We start from the raw sequence: 14049 nt of genomic DNA, 5'->3' as shown, positions 1-14049 counted from the left end.
TAAATTGATGTTAACAAAACCTTCCACTTCTATGTAGTGAGAAGTTTGAAGCCAAAAATACATCAATTTCCTCATTACTTAATTAAAAATTTGGGGTTTTGAGGTAACAGAACAACGAGGACATCTGCCTTGCATTCCAGGTGATCTGTCTCGGCAGCAAAAGTTGGCACACCAAATTAATTAAAAACCGTTGCGAAATTCAAATTCAAGCCTTTACTGCTGACCCAGAAAATACAGATAAGGATTCTAAAACCACTGAACAAGAGGCAGATCATCTGCCTAAAGAAGAAAATTAAATGATAAAGCCAGCAAAAACATATTTATATATGCAGTGGGCATGATCAACACTAAGCTGAGCTACAACCATCTAAAATAAGAGTTTAGCCATCTACCTGCTTGAGCTCAGAAATCAATATTAAAGTCTCCCTACACAAAATAATTTGAACTAAAGTTGACTTTTCTCCCTGAGTCACCTAGCTTTTTGAAATCTGCATTGTATTTTTGTACTTTTCTCAGATTAAAAATTAAACCTGTTGCTTTAAACTTAGAGGCACTTTACATGGAAAAGTTTTTAAATATAAATATCCTAAGCATATTATCAGAAAAAAGTAAAGTGTAATTAAGAGGGTTTTTAATGTGCTATAGACAAACACTGAGAACATCTTGGTATTTTGCTTAAAGTAAATGAAAGAGAAAGAAATGATTATAAATAGAATCTGCAGTGGTCTTGAAGATGTACCATCCATACCCCCCTTGGAGGAATGAAACTATCCAGCTAGCTGTTGGAAGTGCTGCCAGTGGATGGCCTTCAACTGGTAGTTCCTTCAGACTGTTCCCTCAAGGTCATGACCTTCCCTCACTTCCAAAGACTGATGGAGGTAGTCCCACTATCAATGTGGGATGATATGAAGGATGCACTTCAATTACATCAGCTGAGGCTCTCAGGCCAGTATCAGAGCTTGATTTCTCCTTCTCCCCCTTCTCTTCCATAGCTACTTATCTCAAACGTAGTCCTAATAAATATTCTGAAACACTAAACTCTGTCTTCCAGAAAACTGAACTTTTTTCAGAATTCATAACATATTTACATGAGCTATTTAAATAAAGAGGCATAATAGTTACTACTTTAAGCTAATAATCCCTATAAAAATATTGATTGTCAGGTAATATGTAAATAACTTGATTCACATAAGACCAGGAAACTGATAAAGTTACTAAATAATTATCTACCAAACACCCAAAATCTTCAGGGAAGGCATTTCAGTTTATTTTATTAATATTTTAGGAAATACATAATTTGTTAGTATATACACAAAGGTTTTCAAAAACTACACAGTTCAATTTATGAAGCTAGTAATGCATATAAACAACTACGAAATTATGGTAGAAAAAAAGAGATCAAGGACCTCAAACACAAATACCTAATCAAGGCCAGAAAGATACATAAATATTTGAATTATGTCATGCAGATTACGATGGAGCTTGTGAACAACTAGAATGTATAACCCCTGCATAATAATAGTGAAAATAATAATGACAATAGCAGTAATAATAATAGGAAGAAAAGCAATAAAATTTATTGAGAACTCACTATATAAAACTTTTAAATAATATGTTTTTTAATATTCTGACTGATAAGTATTGCTAATAATAATACTTTGAAGAAGCTGTTATTTTATCTTGATTTTTACAGATGGCAAAATGGAGAGAGAAATTGTAAGTTACTTCTGTAAAATCATCTAAACCTTGGACTTCCCTTGTGGCTCAGCAGGTTAAGGATCCAGCATTGTCACTGCAGTGGTTTGGTTGCTGCTGTCGCTTGGGTTTGATCTCTGGCCTGGGAATTTTTATATGCTGCAAGCACAGCCAAAAAGAAAAAAAAAAATGTCATGTAAATCTTAGGAATGAACTTAAATTTCGAACCCAGATAGTCTAGCTCCAGAAGCTTCCTGCTTCTTGTTTCTTAAACATTACTTCACAAATATTTCAATAAACACACACATAACACACTCACTCTTAAGGCAGAGCTCCTCTACCATGCCCCCACTGATCAATCATATTTATGTTTACAAAATCCAAATAATATGGAAACAATTTCTATCTAGTACAGTAGTAATATAATTATTCTCCACCTTATGAATAAGATTATTCCCCCCTAAGAATAAAAAGTTTTAAATTAGTACTACTAGTAGTAAATCAGTTAATGTGATCATTAATAAGACAAATACAAAAAACAGTGCCTCAGGGGTTTCTGCTGTGGCACAGCGTGTTAATGACCCAGCTTATCTCTGTGGAGGCATCTGTTTGATCCCCAGCCCAGTGCAGTGGGTTAAGGATCTGGAGTTTCTGGAGCTTGTGGATAGGAACTTTCATATGCCACAGGTGAGGCTGAAAAAGAAAAAAAAAAGAAAAAGAGTATCTCAAACTACATTACATGAAAATCACCAGCCATCAAGTGAATGAATAGGAGAAAGAACAGAGCAAACAGAGTTCAAGCTCTCCTATAGCTCCTTCTCGTAGTAGAAAAGACCTCAAGTAATATAACATATCAGAATTTTTTTAGAAAAATTGGCATTAAAAATGCCTATATGGTGAATGACACCACAAAGTTAAAAATTTTTTTAAAAGAATATTTGCAACATAAATAGTAAAGGCGAAAATAGATATATTAAATAAATATATTACAACATACAAAATATATAATATATATGTTTATGTACATTATAATCCAACCTGTGATAAAAATACAAAATATAAATTCATAATATAATTTGGTTTTTACCAGGCAATGACAAAGTATGAAATAACTTATTTTAGCCTGGTTTCCACAGAAACCTGAGGCAAAAGACATTAAAAAAAACCCTTATGTGCCTCTAGTTTTTTAGGTAGTGCAGGGAATTGGGTGTGAAAAGTATGTGGCTAGTATTATATACTAAGCTTCAAGGAAGCATCTCAATACAGTACTATGATGAACTCCAGATATTCTTGCCAAAAGACCATATTCTGAATCACAGGTGAATAACCCCAAATAAATCCTGCTTTTTTTCAGTATAAAGATCTACCCCCTTGGTTCAACTTCCTCAGTGTCTTTCCCCAGATGTTCTCCCCTGGTCCTTGCTGGCATATGTAAATGAGGCCTTCAACTTGTTGGGCAAAGAATATTTCTGCTTGAGCAGGGACTATACATTCCTATTTAGACCATGCTGAGACTTAATCCTAGTTATCAGCCTAGGCTAGAAGCCTTGTAGCCTAAGGGCTACAAGGTATAAGCATCATCTTACAAGTACTTGCTTTCAGGTAAGATCATTTCTTAACCTGCAGGCAAGGGAAAGGCAGTTCTCTGATAAGCAGCAGGGAGATCCTTCTGCTAGCCTAGAAGTTTCATAGGAATTTGTATGTTCAATATTCACTGGTTCATTCTTTCAAATATCCCCATCCCAGATTTAAGGTCTTTCTCTATCTTACCAATATCTGACTTTTACATAAAAAGCTCTTTGAAGCTGCACATTATATATCTGCAGCTCTGACAACCTTACAGTTAAGAGATTAGGCCTTATTTTTGGCCAAATCTCTCTCTTTCCCTCTTGCTCACCCTCTCTTCCCTCCCCCATAGTTTTTTAACAGAAGCCACAATATATAATTTTTATTGCCTCTCGTCTATTGTATTTCAATAGATATTGTCTATCTCAATGTTACCTCTTACCAATTAACCACGGATGAAATCTTTAACAATTGTGAAGCCAGGGCATCCCAGGGATAATGGTCATTCAACTTGCCACTTACAGTGCACTTCTGGCTGCCTTCAGAATGCTGAGTAATCTGGTGCCAAAATCCCATTCTGAGGCTCTATGTTATAGAGTCACACCTAGTACTTTATTTATGACTCTGTCTCACATTAGTGAAGGTTTACCCAAGGGGATTTTAACTTCCCCAGGATACTGGGTTGTACAGGCATGAGTTCCAAACAGATTCCATGAGGTCAAGAACTGCCATGTTGTGCCTGCTCTACATGAAGTAGTGAGAGCCCCTAAGAGCTGTTCACCTCAGCAGTAGTTGGGACAGAACAAGTGTCTGAGATCTCACGAGATATCAGATAAGGTGGCTCAGAAGTGGCACATAAATGTTATCTGCTATAATATCCAGGCAGTTTATAGAAAATAACTAGAAATGGCCAATGGACATATGTTATATATACAAGTTCACTAGTAATCAGCAAAAGTAGCATATTATAAAAGAACAATGAGATATCATTTATAATCAAATTGGACTGACAAGTATTAAAAAGAATGATAATATCTAATGTTGATATACATGTATACAAATGATCCTTCCTAATGAAAACTCTATCCTATGAAAAGCAGAAAATTTAGAGAGTGTTTAGCATAGTTTTCAGTCTTATGCCTCTCTGAACCTTTCTCTCATATACAAGACAAACTTACTTCTCCTCAAGGGAGAATGACCTATCCAGCTCAAACTCCAAGATCTCACGCACAGATCTATCCTCCTATCTAGCTGCCCAAATATTATTACTTACGAGACACTAAATTTATAAACTAAAAATACAAATTATTTGTCTCTTGATCTTCATCAAAAATACAGTGGTGACACAAAGGTTAAATATATGCATTAAAATCCATCTTTAAGGGGAAAAAAAAAGAGACCCATTCAGTTTCGAGTGATTCATAAACATGATGGGATCTTGCTGGTCAGGCATTTTAAGGGCTTTTTTTTGTGGGACTTCTCCAAAATCCGCACAAATATCCTGCTTCTTGGGATAAATTCCCTTATCTATTGCTTGACCTAGACACTGACTAGTCTTCATTTTTTAAAGCATTTACTCCATCTGAGCTCATTTCTTTTCCTAGTACCTTGTTACATGTAACAATCAACACACAGTAATTTTCAACTTACTCTAATTCCTCCCTTAGAGTCACAGGTTCTGTGGGTAGTTTGTTTTGACAGAATTGAAAATAATTTGTCTAAGCTTTTGATTTCAAATAATGGGGTCTTCATATTTTCAGCCTGCAACATCTGTTCTCTCCCTGCTTAACATAAAATGTTAAAAAGTGGAATGCACATTTTGTGTTTTTGTTACAACAGGGTGACTTCTAAGTTACTAATTTCTGTATTATTAGTGCTGGGGCAATACAAATTGCAGTATCAAATAAATGCTAAAATGTTAATACCTTAATCCAAGAGAAGTTTATGTTTCTCATGTAATAGATTGAGATAAGTGTTCTTGATCTGTGGTGACTTTCCTCTGCACAGTGGCCCATAGGCTCTTTTCATTTTGTGCTCTACCACCAAGATTTCAGTAGAAGAAAAAGAGTGTGGAAAAAAAAAAAAAGATTATTTAAAAGCTATGCCCCAAAAGTAAAACACATCGATTTTGTTAGTTTTCCATTGCTGAGAACTCAGCCACACTTGATGTAAAGGGACTGGGAACTGTAGTCTTTGTCTAGGAACCATTTCCCCATGGCAATTCTGCATAACAAAAAGAGAACAATAAGTTCTGTTGGTCAGGAAGCCATCTCTGCTTTCTACTCTTTAAAATTCAACTTACTTATCTGGAAGTTTCATTAAAGGAAGGGCACAATGTTTTATTCATCTTTCCATTACCCTCTAATTATTTATCTTGAATAAAGCAAATGTGGAAGTTTTAAATAAACAATACAGTCACTTTTTAATTTACTTGATGTCGCCAAATAGCAGGCCATGAATATCTGTATACCTACATGGGTACAGAATCTTTACTTTTGGCAACTATATGTTTTATATTATAGGATGTGACACATTCCATCAAAGAGACAGTGTGATGTGATGGAGGGAAAGGTTTTTGGGGCAAAAGATACCTGGTTTGAGGCCTAACTTGAACACTAATCCAGTTATAGAGCCCTGGGAAAGACACTTAACATGCCTGAGTCCGCTCATTTTTTAAGTGAGGGAATAATCCTACATTAGGTAGCCATTTTTTACTTAGTATAATATATGAGGTTTATAAAACTGTTTGACACATAATAGATGTTCAGTAAGTGATAGCAATTATTGTTTCAGCATAAGACTTAAACTGGAAATAGGAAAGTTAAACTAGAATGAAGCACAAATATTTTCTAACTAAAATTTGTGCTTACCTCAGTGGAACTGTTTCTATGGCTTACCATAGCTTTTAAAAAATTAAACCTTGAAATGAACACAACTTTATAAGTCAACTATATTTCAATAATTTTTTTCTTAATTTTAAAAAATAAAGTATTAAAAAAAAACCTTAAATGATAAATGGCCTGCTCTTTGAATAACCTAAGAAATGATAGAGTTTTCATTTGCTATTTCTAAGTATATATTTAAGAGAATTCTGCATTTGCCAAGTCTAAATGTCAAAGTTTTAGCATTGCCTGATATTAGCCAAGTTTAACTAGGGAGATAAAGAAAAGCTTTCTCCAGTCACCAGAAAAAAAGGTGATACATAGCCTGGAATTATTTCGCTTTGAGCCAGTGAATATATCTACATATCTTCCCCCAAAAAAGAATAAAAGAGAGAAAAAAAAAGAAAAAGAATAAAGAAATGAAAAAGAAAAAGAAAATTAAGAATATGAATCAGACTAGCATCCATGAGGTTGTGAGTTCAATCCCTAGCCTCACTTAGTGGGTTAAGAATGGGGAGTTGCCATGAGCTGTGGAGTAGGTCACAGGTGTGGCTTGGATCTTGAGTTGCTATTGCTATGGCAGCAGCTGCAGCTCCGATGAGCTTTTACTAATTAAGTAGAGGGTTTTTTCCCACATATCCTCAGGCATTATTATATTTGATAATTAATGCAAATAAATTAATGAAATCAGTTGCTTAAAAATAAATGAAGTTATTTTTCCCATTTTTTGTTTTTGGTTTTGCAAAATCAAGCCCATGAGGGAAAGAAACAGTACAAGGAACACACATACACTTTACCGTGATGCACCTTTTTTGATGTATTTAAAAGTAAGATACAAACATCATGATATTTCACCCTTAAATATTTGAGCATATTTCAGCATGTATCTGTTAATAATGAGGATATTTTTCTACATATTGATAATGCTACTATCACACCCTAGATATCAGCATTGGTTCAGAAGTATTATCTATTTAAACTTCTCCATTGTCCCAATAATGTCTTAGTGGTCATTTTAACTTGAATCTGAAATCTTATCAAATATCACCCTGAATTAAGGTTATCATGTCTCTTGTCCTAGAACCTCTTGTCAACTCTTTTTCTTCTTTCCCACATTCTCCTCCTTCTCCTTTTCCTCCTTTTTTTTTTTTTTTTGTCAATCCTGACCTTTTAAAATCTGGCCAAGTTATTTTGCAGATAATCTTGCAATCTAGACTTATTTAATTGTTTCATCTTGATTATATTATTTGACTACTCATTAAGTATTTTGGCAAAAATATTTCTTAATTTATACTGTGTACTTCCCTGTATCATATCATTATATATATATAATGAGATATATATATATATAGTTCTATTTTCTCACTAGTGGTGATATTCCTTTCAACAATTTGCTTAAGGTATTATATATTAAGTTTTTCCATTGCAAATGATCCTTTTCTCTTTTTATGATTAACAAGTAATCTCTGGAGTAATATTTTAACCCTGTATGAATATCTTCTTCCTAACATCTTTCACCAATTATTTTAATATTCATTGATAACCCTTACCTGAATAGATTATTACTATGATGCTTGCAAATGTGATTCTATTTCTATCATTCCTTCAGCATTTATTAGCTGTCATCTTTCAATGAAGAAGAGCTTTCCTTCCTTCTTTCCCTTTTTCTACATTTTTAGCTATAATTATAGTTCTTGATACTCAAATGATCCTACATTTGGTTAATGGGAGCTCCTTAAAGCTGACTCTTCTTTTCTTTGACATGTTTCTATCAGTTTTGAAGAACTTCCTATTCTCAAGTTTTATTTTTTTAATATGGTCCTAATACTTGAGTAATAAAAAATCCTATAACCACATTTGTTCTTTTATCCAATCTGATTAAGTTATTGAGATACAATTTAGAATAATGGTCAAGCTCAAGCAAACCTGAATTAAATTCTGGATCTATAATCTACAAGCTGTACATTCATGGGTAAGTTATTCATCCTCCTTAAGTCTCAGTGTTCTCTCTTCTAAAATGGAGATAAATATCCTAGGATTGTTTTGAAGATTAAGTAAGATAATACAAAAATTGCATTAGCACATTACCTGATATTAAACACTCAGTAAATGGGAGTTCCTGTCGTGGCGCAGTGGTTAACTAATCCGATTAGGAACCATGAGGTTGCGGGTTCGATCCCTGCCCTTGCTCAGTGGGTTAAGGATCCGGCGTTGCCGTGAGCTGTGGTGTAGGTCGCAGACGCAGCTCGGATCCCGCGTTGCTGTGGCTCTGGAGTAGGCTGGCAGCTACAGCTCCGATTCGACCCCTAGCCTGAGAACCTCCATATGTCGCGGGAGTCGCCCAAGAAATGGCAAAAAGACAAAAACAAACAAACAAAAAACACCCAGTAAACGTTAGCTATTGTAGAAGTAAATAACACTGTAAGCTACAGCATGATCAGTAGAAAATTGCAAGACATACTTAGACATACTCTTCTTTCTTCTTTATGAACCTATGCCATCTATCTTTCATACCAGACTTTTCACAGCCATTCTATCCCAAAGAATATTTTTTATTCACTAAAAAAATATACAAACAAAAAAAGTTTAAGTCACCAAAGGCTAAAAAGTGACCTTTTAAAGTTTAACTAAACAGTTTCCTAGTTTATATACCACCTTACTTCACTAAAATTCATATTAATTAACAAGCAGCAAAATCTATTTTCACCATTTGATGAATGTCACTGCAGGAAAACTGGGTCAGTTAGCGCAGCAATGGACTGGCTCATTGTCACAGTCATATGATTTCCTAAGAGTTAAACTTTGTGGGAATTTTGAGATGTCTCTGAGAAGTGCCCAAATATTTTGTTCAAAATCAATTTCATTCTCCTTAGTACAAACAGGATACAACATAGTGTGAAGATTTACATACGGTCTAATGCCCAATATTAATGTGCATTTCCAATATATTAAATGGAAAAAAAATTTCTTTAAAAATGTCCACCTCAATGACAGGTATAGCTCACTTTATATCTCATCTACCAGTACTCCCAATATCCACTTTACTAAAGGCTTCAGAGAGGAAGACGGAGCAGTCAAAAAACCTGTAATGATTACAGTGATGGAATTCATAATCAAGAAAAGGTGTCAATGGATCCCTTCACTTGTAAGTTTAGTTAGCCCTTAAACATACATCATAGTTTTAACCCTTGGGTAATAAGATCACAGTCTTTGTTTCCATTTCCTTTTATAATGTGTTATGCCCATTTTGAATTATAAGTTTTTGTTTTGTTTTGTTTGTCTTTTTGCCATTTCTTGGGCCGCTACCACGGCATATGGAGGTTCCCACCTAGGGGTCCAATCGGAGCTGTTGCTGTCGGCCTACACCAGAGCCACAGCAACGCGGGATCCGAGCCATGTCTGCAACCCACACCACAGCTCACGGCAACGCCGGATCGTTAACCCACTGAGCAAGGCCAGGGACCGAACCCGCAACCTCATGGTTCCTAGTCGGATTCATTAACCACTGCGCCACGACGGGAACTCCTGAATTATGTTTTAATGAATGATTCCGATCAAGATATTAAGTACATGGTTAGATATACTATTTTTACTCAAAACACATAAAAATAGCAATAAAACACAAAGGGGTAAATCCAAAGGAACATGAACCTAATATAAAAGTACAAAGTTGTGATCTAGAAGAAAATCATAGGTCCAGTGAGTTTCAAGACTGGAAACAGTCAGTGTTGCACAATAGTTTCATAACTATATGATATTGAAGATTAAAATTCTCCGTACAAAATAGAAGACAAAAGCCAAAGTCTCTAGCAGAGGCCAGGACCAGTATGGGATGCCGTATTCATGCAAAGGGGCTTGGAAAAAAAAAAAAAAAAAAAAAAAAAAAAAGCTGCTGATACGCCACTTTTAGCTAGATTTTCAAAGGAATCTTTGTATCTAGGATGGTGAGAAGAAAAAGATATATAGCCTCAAGACCCATCAATTGAATCAATTATTCATTATTTATAAGACCAGATCTTAAGATTCCTTCATGTTACAATAAAACAGAAAATCCAAAACAACATTACACAAGTAAGGTCCCCAAGCATCGATTAAGCGCAGGAAAACACAAACCCCAAAAATCTTTTATTGGAAAGAGAAGGAAGATTAAAACAAAATAAAACTAAAAGCTGTTCATGCCTCATGGATGAACAAACCAAAATAGCAAAATTCCATCAGATGTAAAAAAATAAAAAATTAAATGAACAGAAAGGTAACTAAGAAAGTTAAGAGTCAAAATATGAACTCATTCCAGATGAAAATAATCTTATGGAACACTCTGAAGTAGGTTTCAAAAGAACTCCTAGGTGGATCAGGGAAATACCAAAAAATAAATAAAGAAATAAATAAATAAAAATAAAAACCTAACATAAAAAATAAAACATAAATATGTAAAAGAACAAACTGGAAATATTGGAAATAAAAGCTTATTCTCTGAAAAAAAAAACTTCACAATTTATAATCTCTAATCAAGAGCAAATTTAGTTGAAAAATTAAAACAGTTATCTGAATAGAGAAATGAATAGAAAAACAAGGAGCAACTACGAGAAGTGTGGGTCAATTAAGAAGATTCAAATCATCTAATAGGAATTCCATAAAAAAACTAATAAAGAAAATTTTTTTTTTAATTTCATGGCCATACCCCTGGCATATGGAAGTTCCTGGGACAGGCACTGAATCCGAGCTACACTTCAGCTGTGGCAACAATGGATTCTTTTTTTTTTTTTTTTTTTTTTGTTATTGTTGTTGTTGTTGCTATTTCTTGGGCCGCTCCCACGGCATATGGAGGTTCCCAGGCTAGGGGTCGAATCGGAGCTGTAGCCACCAGCCTACGCCAGAGCCACAGCAACACAGGATCCGAGCCGCGTCTGCAACCTACACCACAGCTCACGGCAACGCCGGATCGTTAACCCACTGAGCAAGGCCAGGGACCGAACCCGCAACCTCATGGTTCCTAGTCGGATTCGTTAACCACTGTGCCACAACGGGAACTCCAACAATGGATTCTTTAACCCACTTCATTGGGCTGGAGATTGAACCTATGCCTCCACAGTGACCTGAACTGCTGTGGTCAGATTCTTAACCCACTGTGTCACGGCAGGAACTCTAAGAATCAATTTTATTTTAAAGAAATAATGGCAGAATACTTTTCAAGATTACAAAAAGACCCAAATCCTCATATTGAAGTAAAATGTAGTTAATAGCCCATTAAACTAATCTAAACTAATAAATATTATAATAAAATTGTATAATATTATGGTAAAAGAGAAAATGTAAAATATCAAAAAGAAAAGATATTTCTCACAAAGACCCATCCATTAGGCTGAACACAAGAAAAGCACCAAGAAAAAATATCCTTCATTAAACATTTTATACCCGGCTAAACTATCATCAAGTGTGAGGGCAAAATGAAGATTCTTAGTCATTAAAACAAACAAACAACACAGCCTTTTAAATCTCTCAGGTATTCTCATAAAAAAAAAAAAGGTGTATGAGATATAGAAAATATAATCAACTGCTAAAAGACTAGTGATTTTTTTCTTTATACTGATTTATTGATTTTTATTTTATACTTTTTATTATGACAAAAATACATAAAATTAAATTTACCAATTTAATCTTTTTTAAATACAGTTGTGTGTACATTCACATTTTTGTGCAATCATCACTACTGTCCATCTTCAAAACTCTTTCTTCTTATGGCCGCACCCCATGGCACATCGAAGTTCCCAGGCTAGGGGTCAAATTGGAGCTGCAGCTGCAGGTCTATGACACAGCCATGGCAACACTGAATCTGAGCTGCTTCTGTGACCTACTACACCGCAGCTTGCAGCAACACTGGATCTTAACCATTGAGTGAGGCTAAGCATTGAACTTGCATCCTCAAGGAAGATATGTCAGGTCCTTAACTCACTGAGCCACAATGAGAACTGCAAAACCCCTTTAATCTTGTAAATCTGATTATACAATAACTCCTTATTCCTATCTCCTTCCATCCCCTGGCAACCACCATCCTACTTTCTTTTTTCATGAATTTATTCTATGCATCTCATGTAAGGATAATCATACAGCATTTATCTTTTTGTGACAAGCTTAAAATTTGTGAAATTTCATTACCTTCTAAGTAAAATTATCTATTCACTGAGATATCCTATTAACAAAGTTAAAAGAGAAACTATATATGTCAATGATTATAACTAGGTATGCAGCACAGTTTGCCCAGGATAGTGCTGATTTTCTTCTATTATCTGGACATAATTATTAAGGGTATACCCTTGCATTCTTAAAAATGGTCTAGTTTGGTCACCCTATGAAAAACTTTCAAAAATTTTATATACAAAATTTATGAAGAACATTTACAAATCTACCATAAAAAGCCCAATATTCTAGATGACAATGGTTAAAGGCTATTGAACAAATAATTCATTTAGAGAAAATTCATAGAGTCAACAAACAATGAAAAGATTCTCAACCACAAGACTAATTAGGGACATGCAAATAACTGCTAGACACCATTTCACACATGTCAAATTGGAAAAATTTAAGTCTGACGATAGCAACTAGTAATAAGGATTGGGAGAAAAAAACCTCAGCCTTGCTTTTATGTGTACTCATCACTATAATGACTTTGGAGGATAGTTCAGTAGTATCTAATGAAGCTGAAAATGTGTGAAAGCTTTGATTTAAAAATTACATTTTTAAGTACATTAGAGAAACTCTAACACATGTTTGCAAAGATGGGTGTACAAAAAAATAATTATAACATTATATAACAGGAAAAAATTAGAGACAACCTAAATGTTTATCAAGAGGAGAATGAATAAGTACATTTTAGCATAATCATAGCACTAAATATTACACAGTAATTAAAATTAAGTAGGGCTATCAGTATTAGCAGATAAATATCCTATAAACAGTATTATAGTGGAGGAGCTAGTTGAACACAACTCAAATTATGGCATAAAATAAAGTGTGAGATAATATAAAACAATATATAATCTATGTGGAAATATCCATATGTTCTTATGTATATGGTATATAAATTCATGGGAATTTCAAACACTAAATTTAGGATAATAGTCAGTCTAGGGATATGTTAGAGAAATAGGATCAGTAGATATTTGAAGACATTTTAATTGTATCTGTAATATTTTAATAAATTATAAGGAGCAAGTATGGCAAATTTTCAGGATCTTATAAGAGTTAATGTTGAGCTTGCAACCATTTATTACATTTTTGCCCCATTCTGTAAAATTGATGTGTCATGCTAATTTTTTAAGGTTAAAGCAAACACAAAAGCATACCTTCATGCCCAACTTAAATCCTATGACTCTTATTAAAATCATCTCATTTAAATAAAAATTATGAAAATGTAAACAAGTAATAACTGCTTACTACATCTTTAAAATTTTTTCTGATATGTGAGAAGATACCTCCATAACTATCATCCTGAAAATGGGCCTCTGAGTTCTAACTTTATACAAACATTTATTGGACAGAATTCTTATTCAGGGAACTGTTCTAGGCACTGAAGATACAGAAGTGAACAGAAAACAAGCACCTTTCTCATTTGGGAATGTGTTTTAAATGCTCAAAAAAACAAGGATGCCACTGTGTCCAGAGCAAGGCAAGTGAAATGTGAGAGGTCGGGGGTAAGGGCCAGTCTTCTGCATACTCCACATGCCATGTAAGGATTTGGGATTTTATCCTGAGTTAGATGAGAGTTCCTGTGAGGATTATGAGACATGATCTGACTTATTTTTGAAAGCTCACTCTGGATGCTTCAAATCATAGAAGAGGAAGAATGGGAGCAGGGAGAGAAATTATCAAGCTATTGCCACAGTCCAGTGAGAGAAAATGGTACTGT

General features: G+C 34.4%; 1 protein-coding gene across 1 annotated transcript in view; it reads right to left on the bottom strand.

Annotated features, from left to right (window-relative positions):
* The window catches only part of COL11A1 (collagen type XI alpha 1 chain), a 526061-nt gene that overhangs the window by 422623 nt on the left and 89389 nt on the right, over positions 1–14049 (bottom strand). The gene's annotated exons all lie outside the window — the stretch shown is intronic.

This window comes from Sus scrofa, chromosome 4 (genome assembly GCF_054392235.1).
Source record: "Sus scrofa isolate SSC_HxYL_T2T_F1_AM1 chromosome 4, Sscrofa_HxYL_maternal_Yorkshire_Landrace_v2.0, whole genome shotgun sequence".
In the NCBI taxonomy this organism is placed as follows: domain Eukaryota; kingdom Metazoa; phylum Chordata; class Mammalia; order Artiodactyla; family Suidae; genus Sus; species Sus scrofa.
The sequence above is the reverse complement of the archived record's forward strand: the minus strand, read 5'-3'. Positions and strand labels throughout refer to the sequence as shown.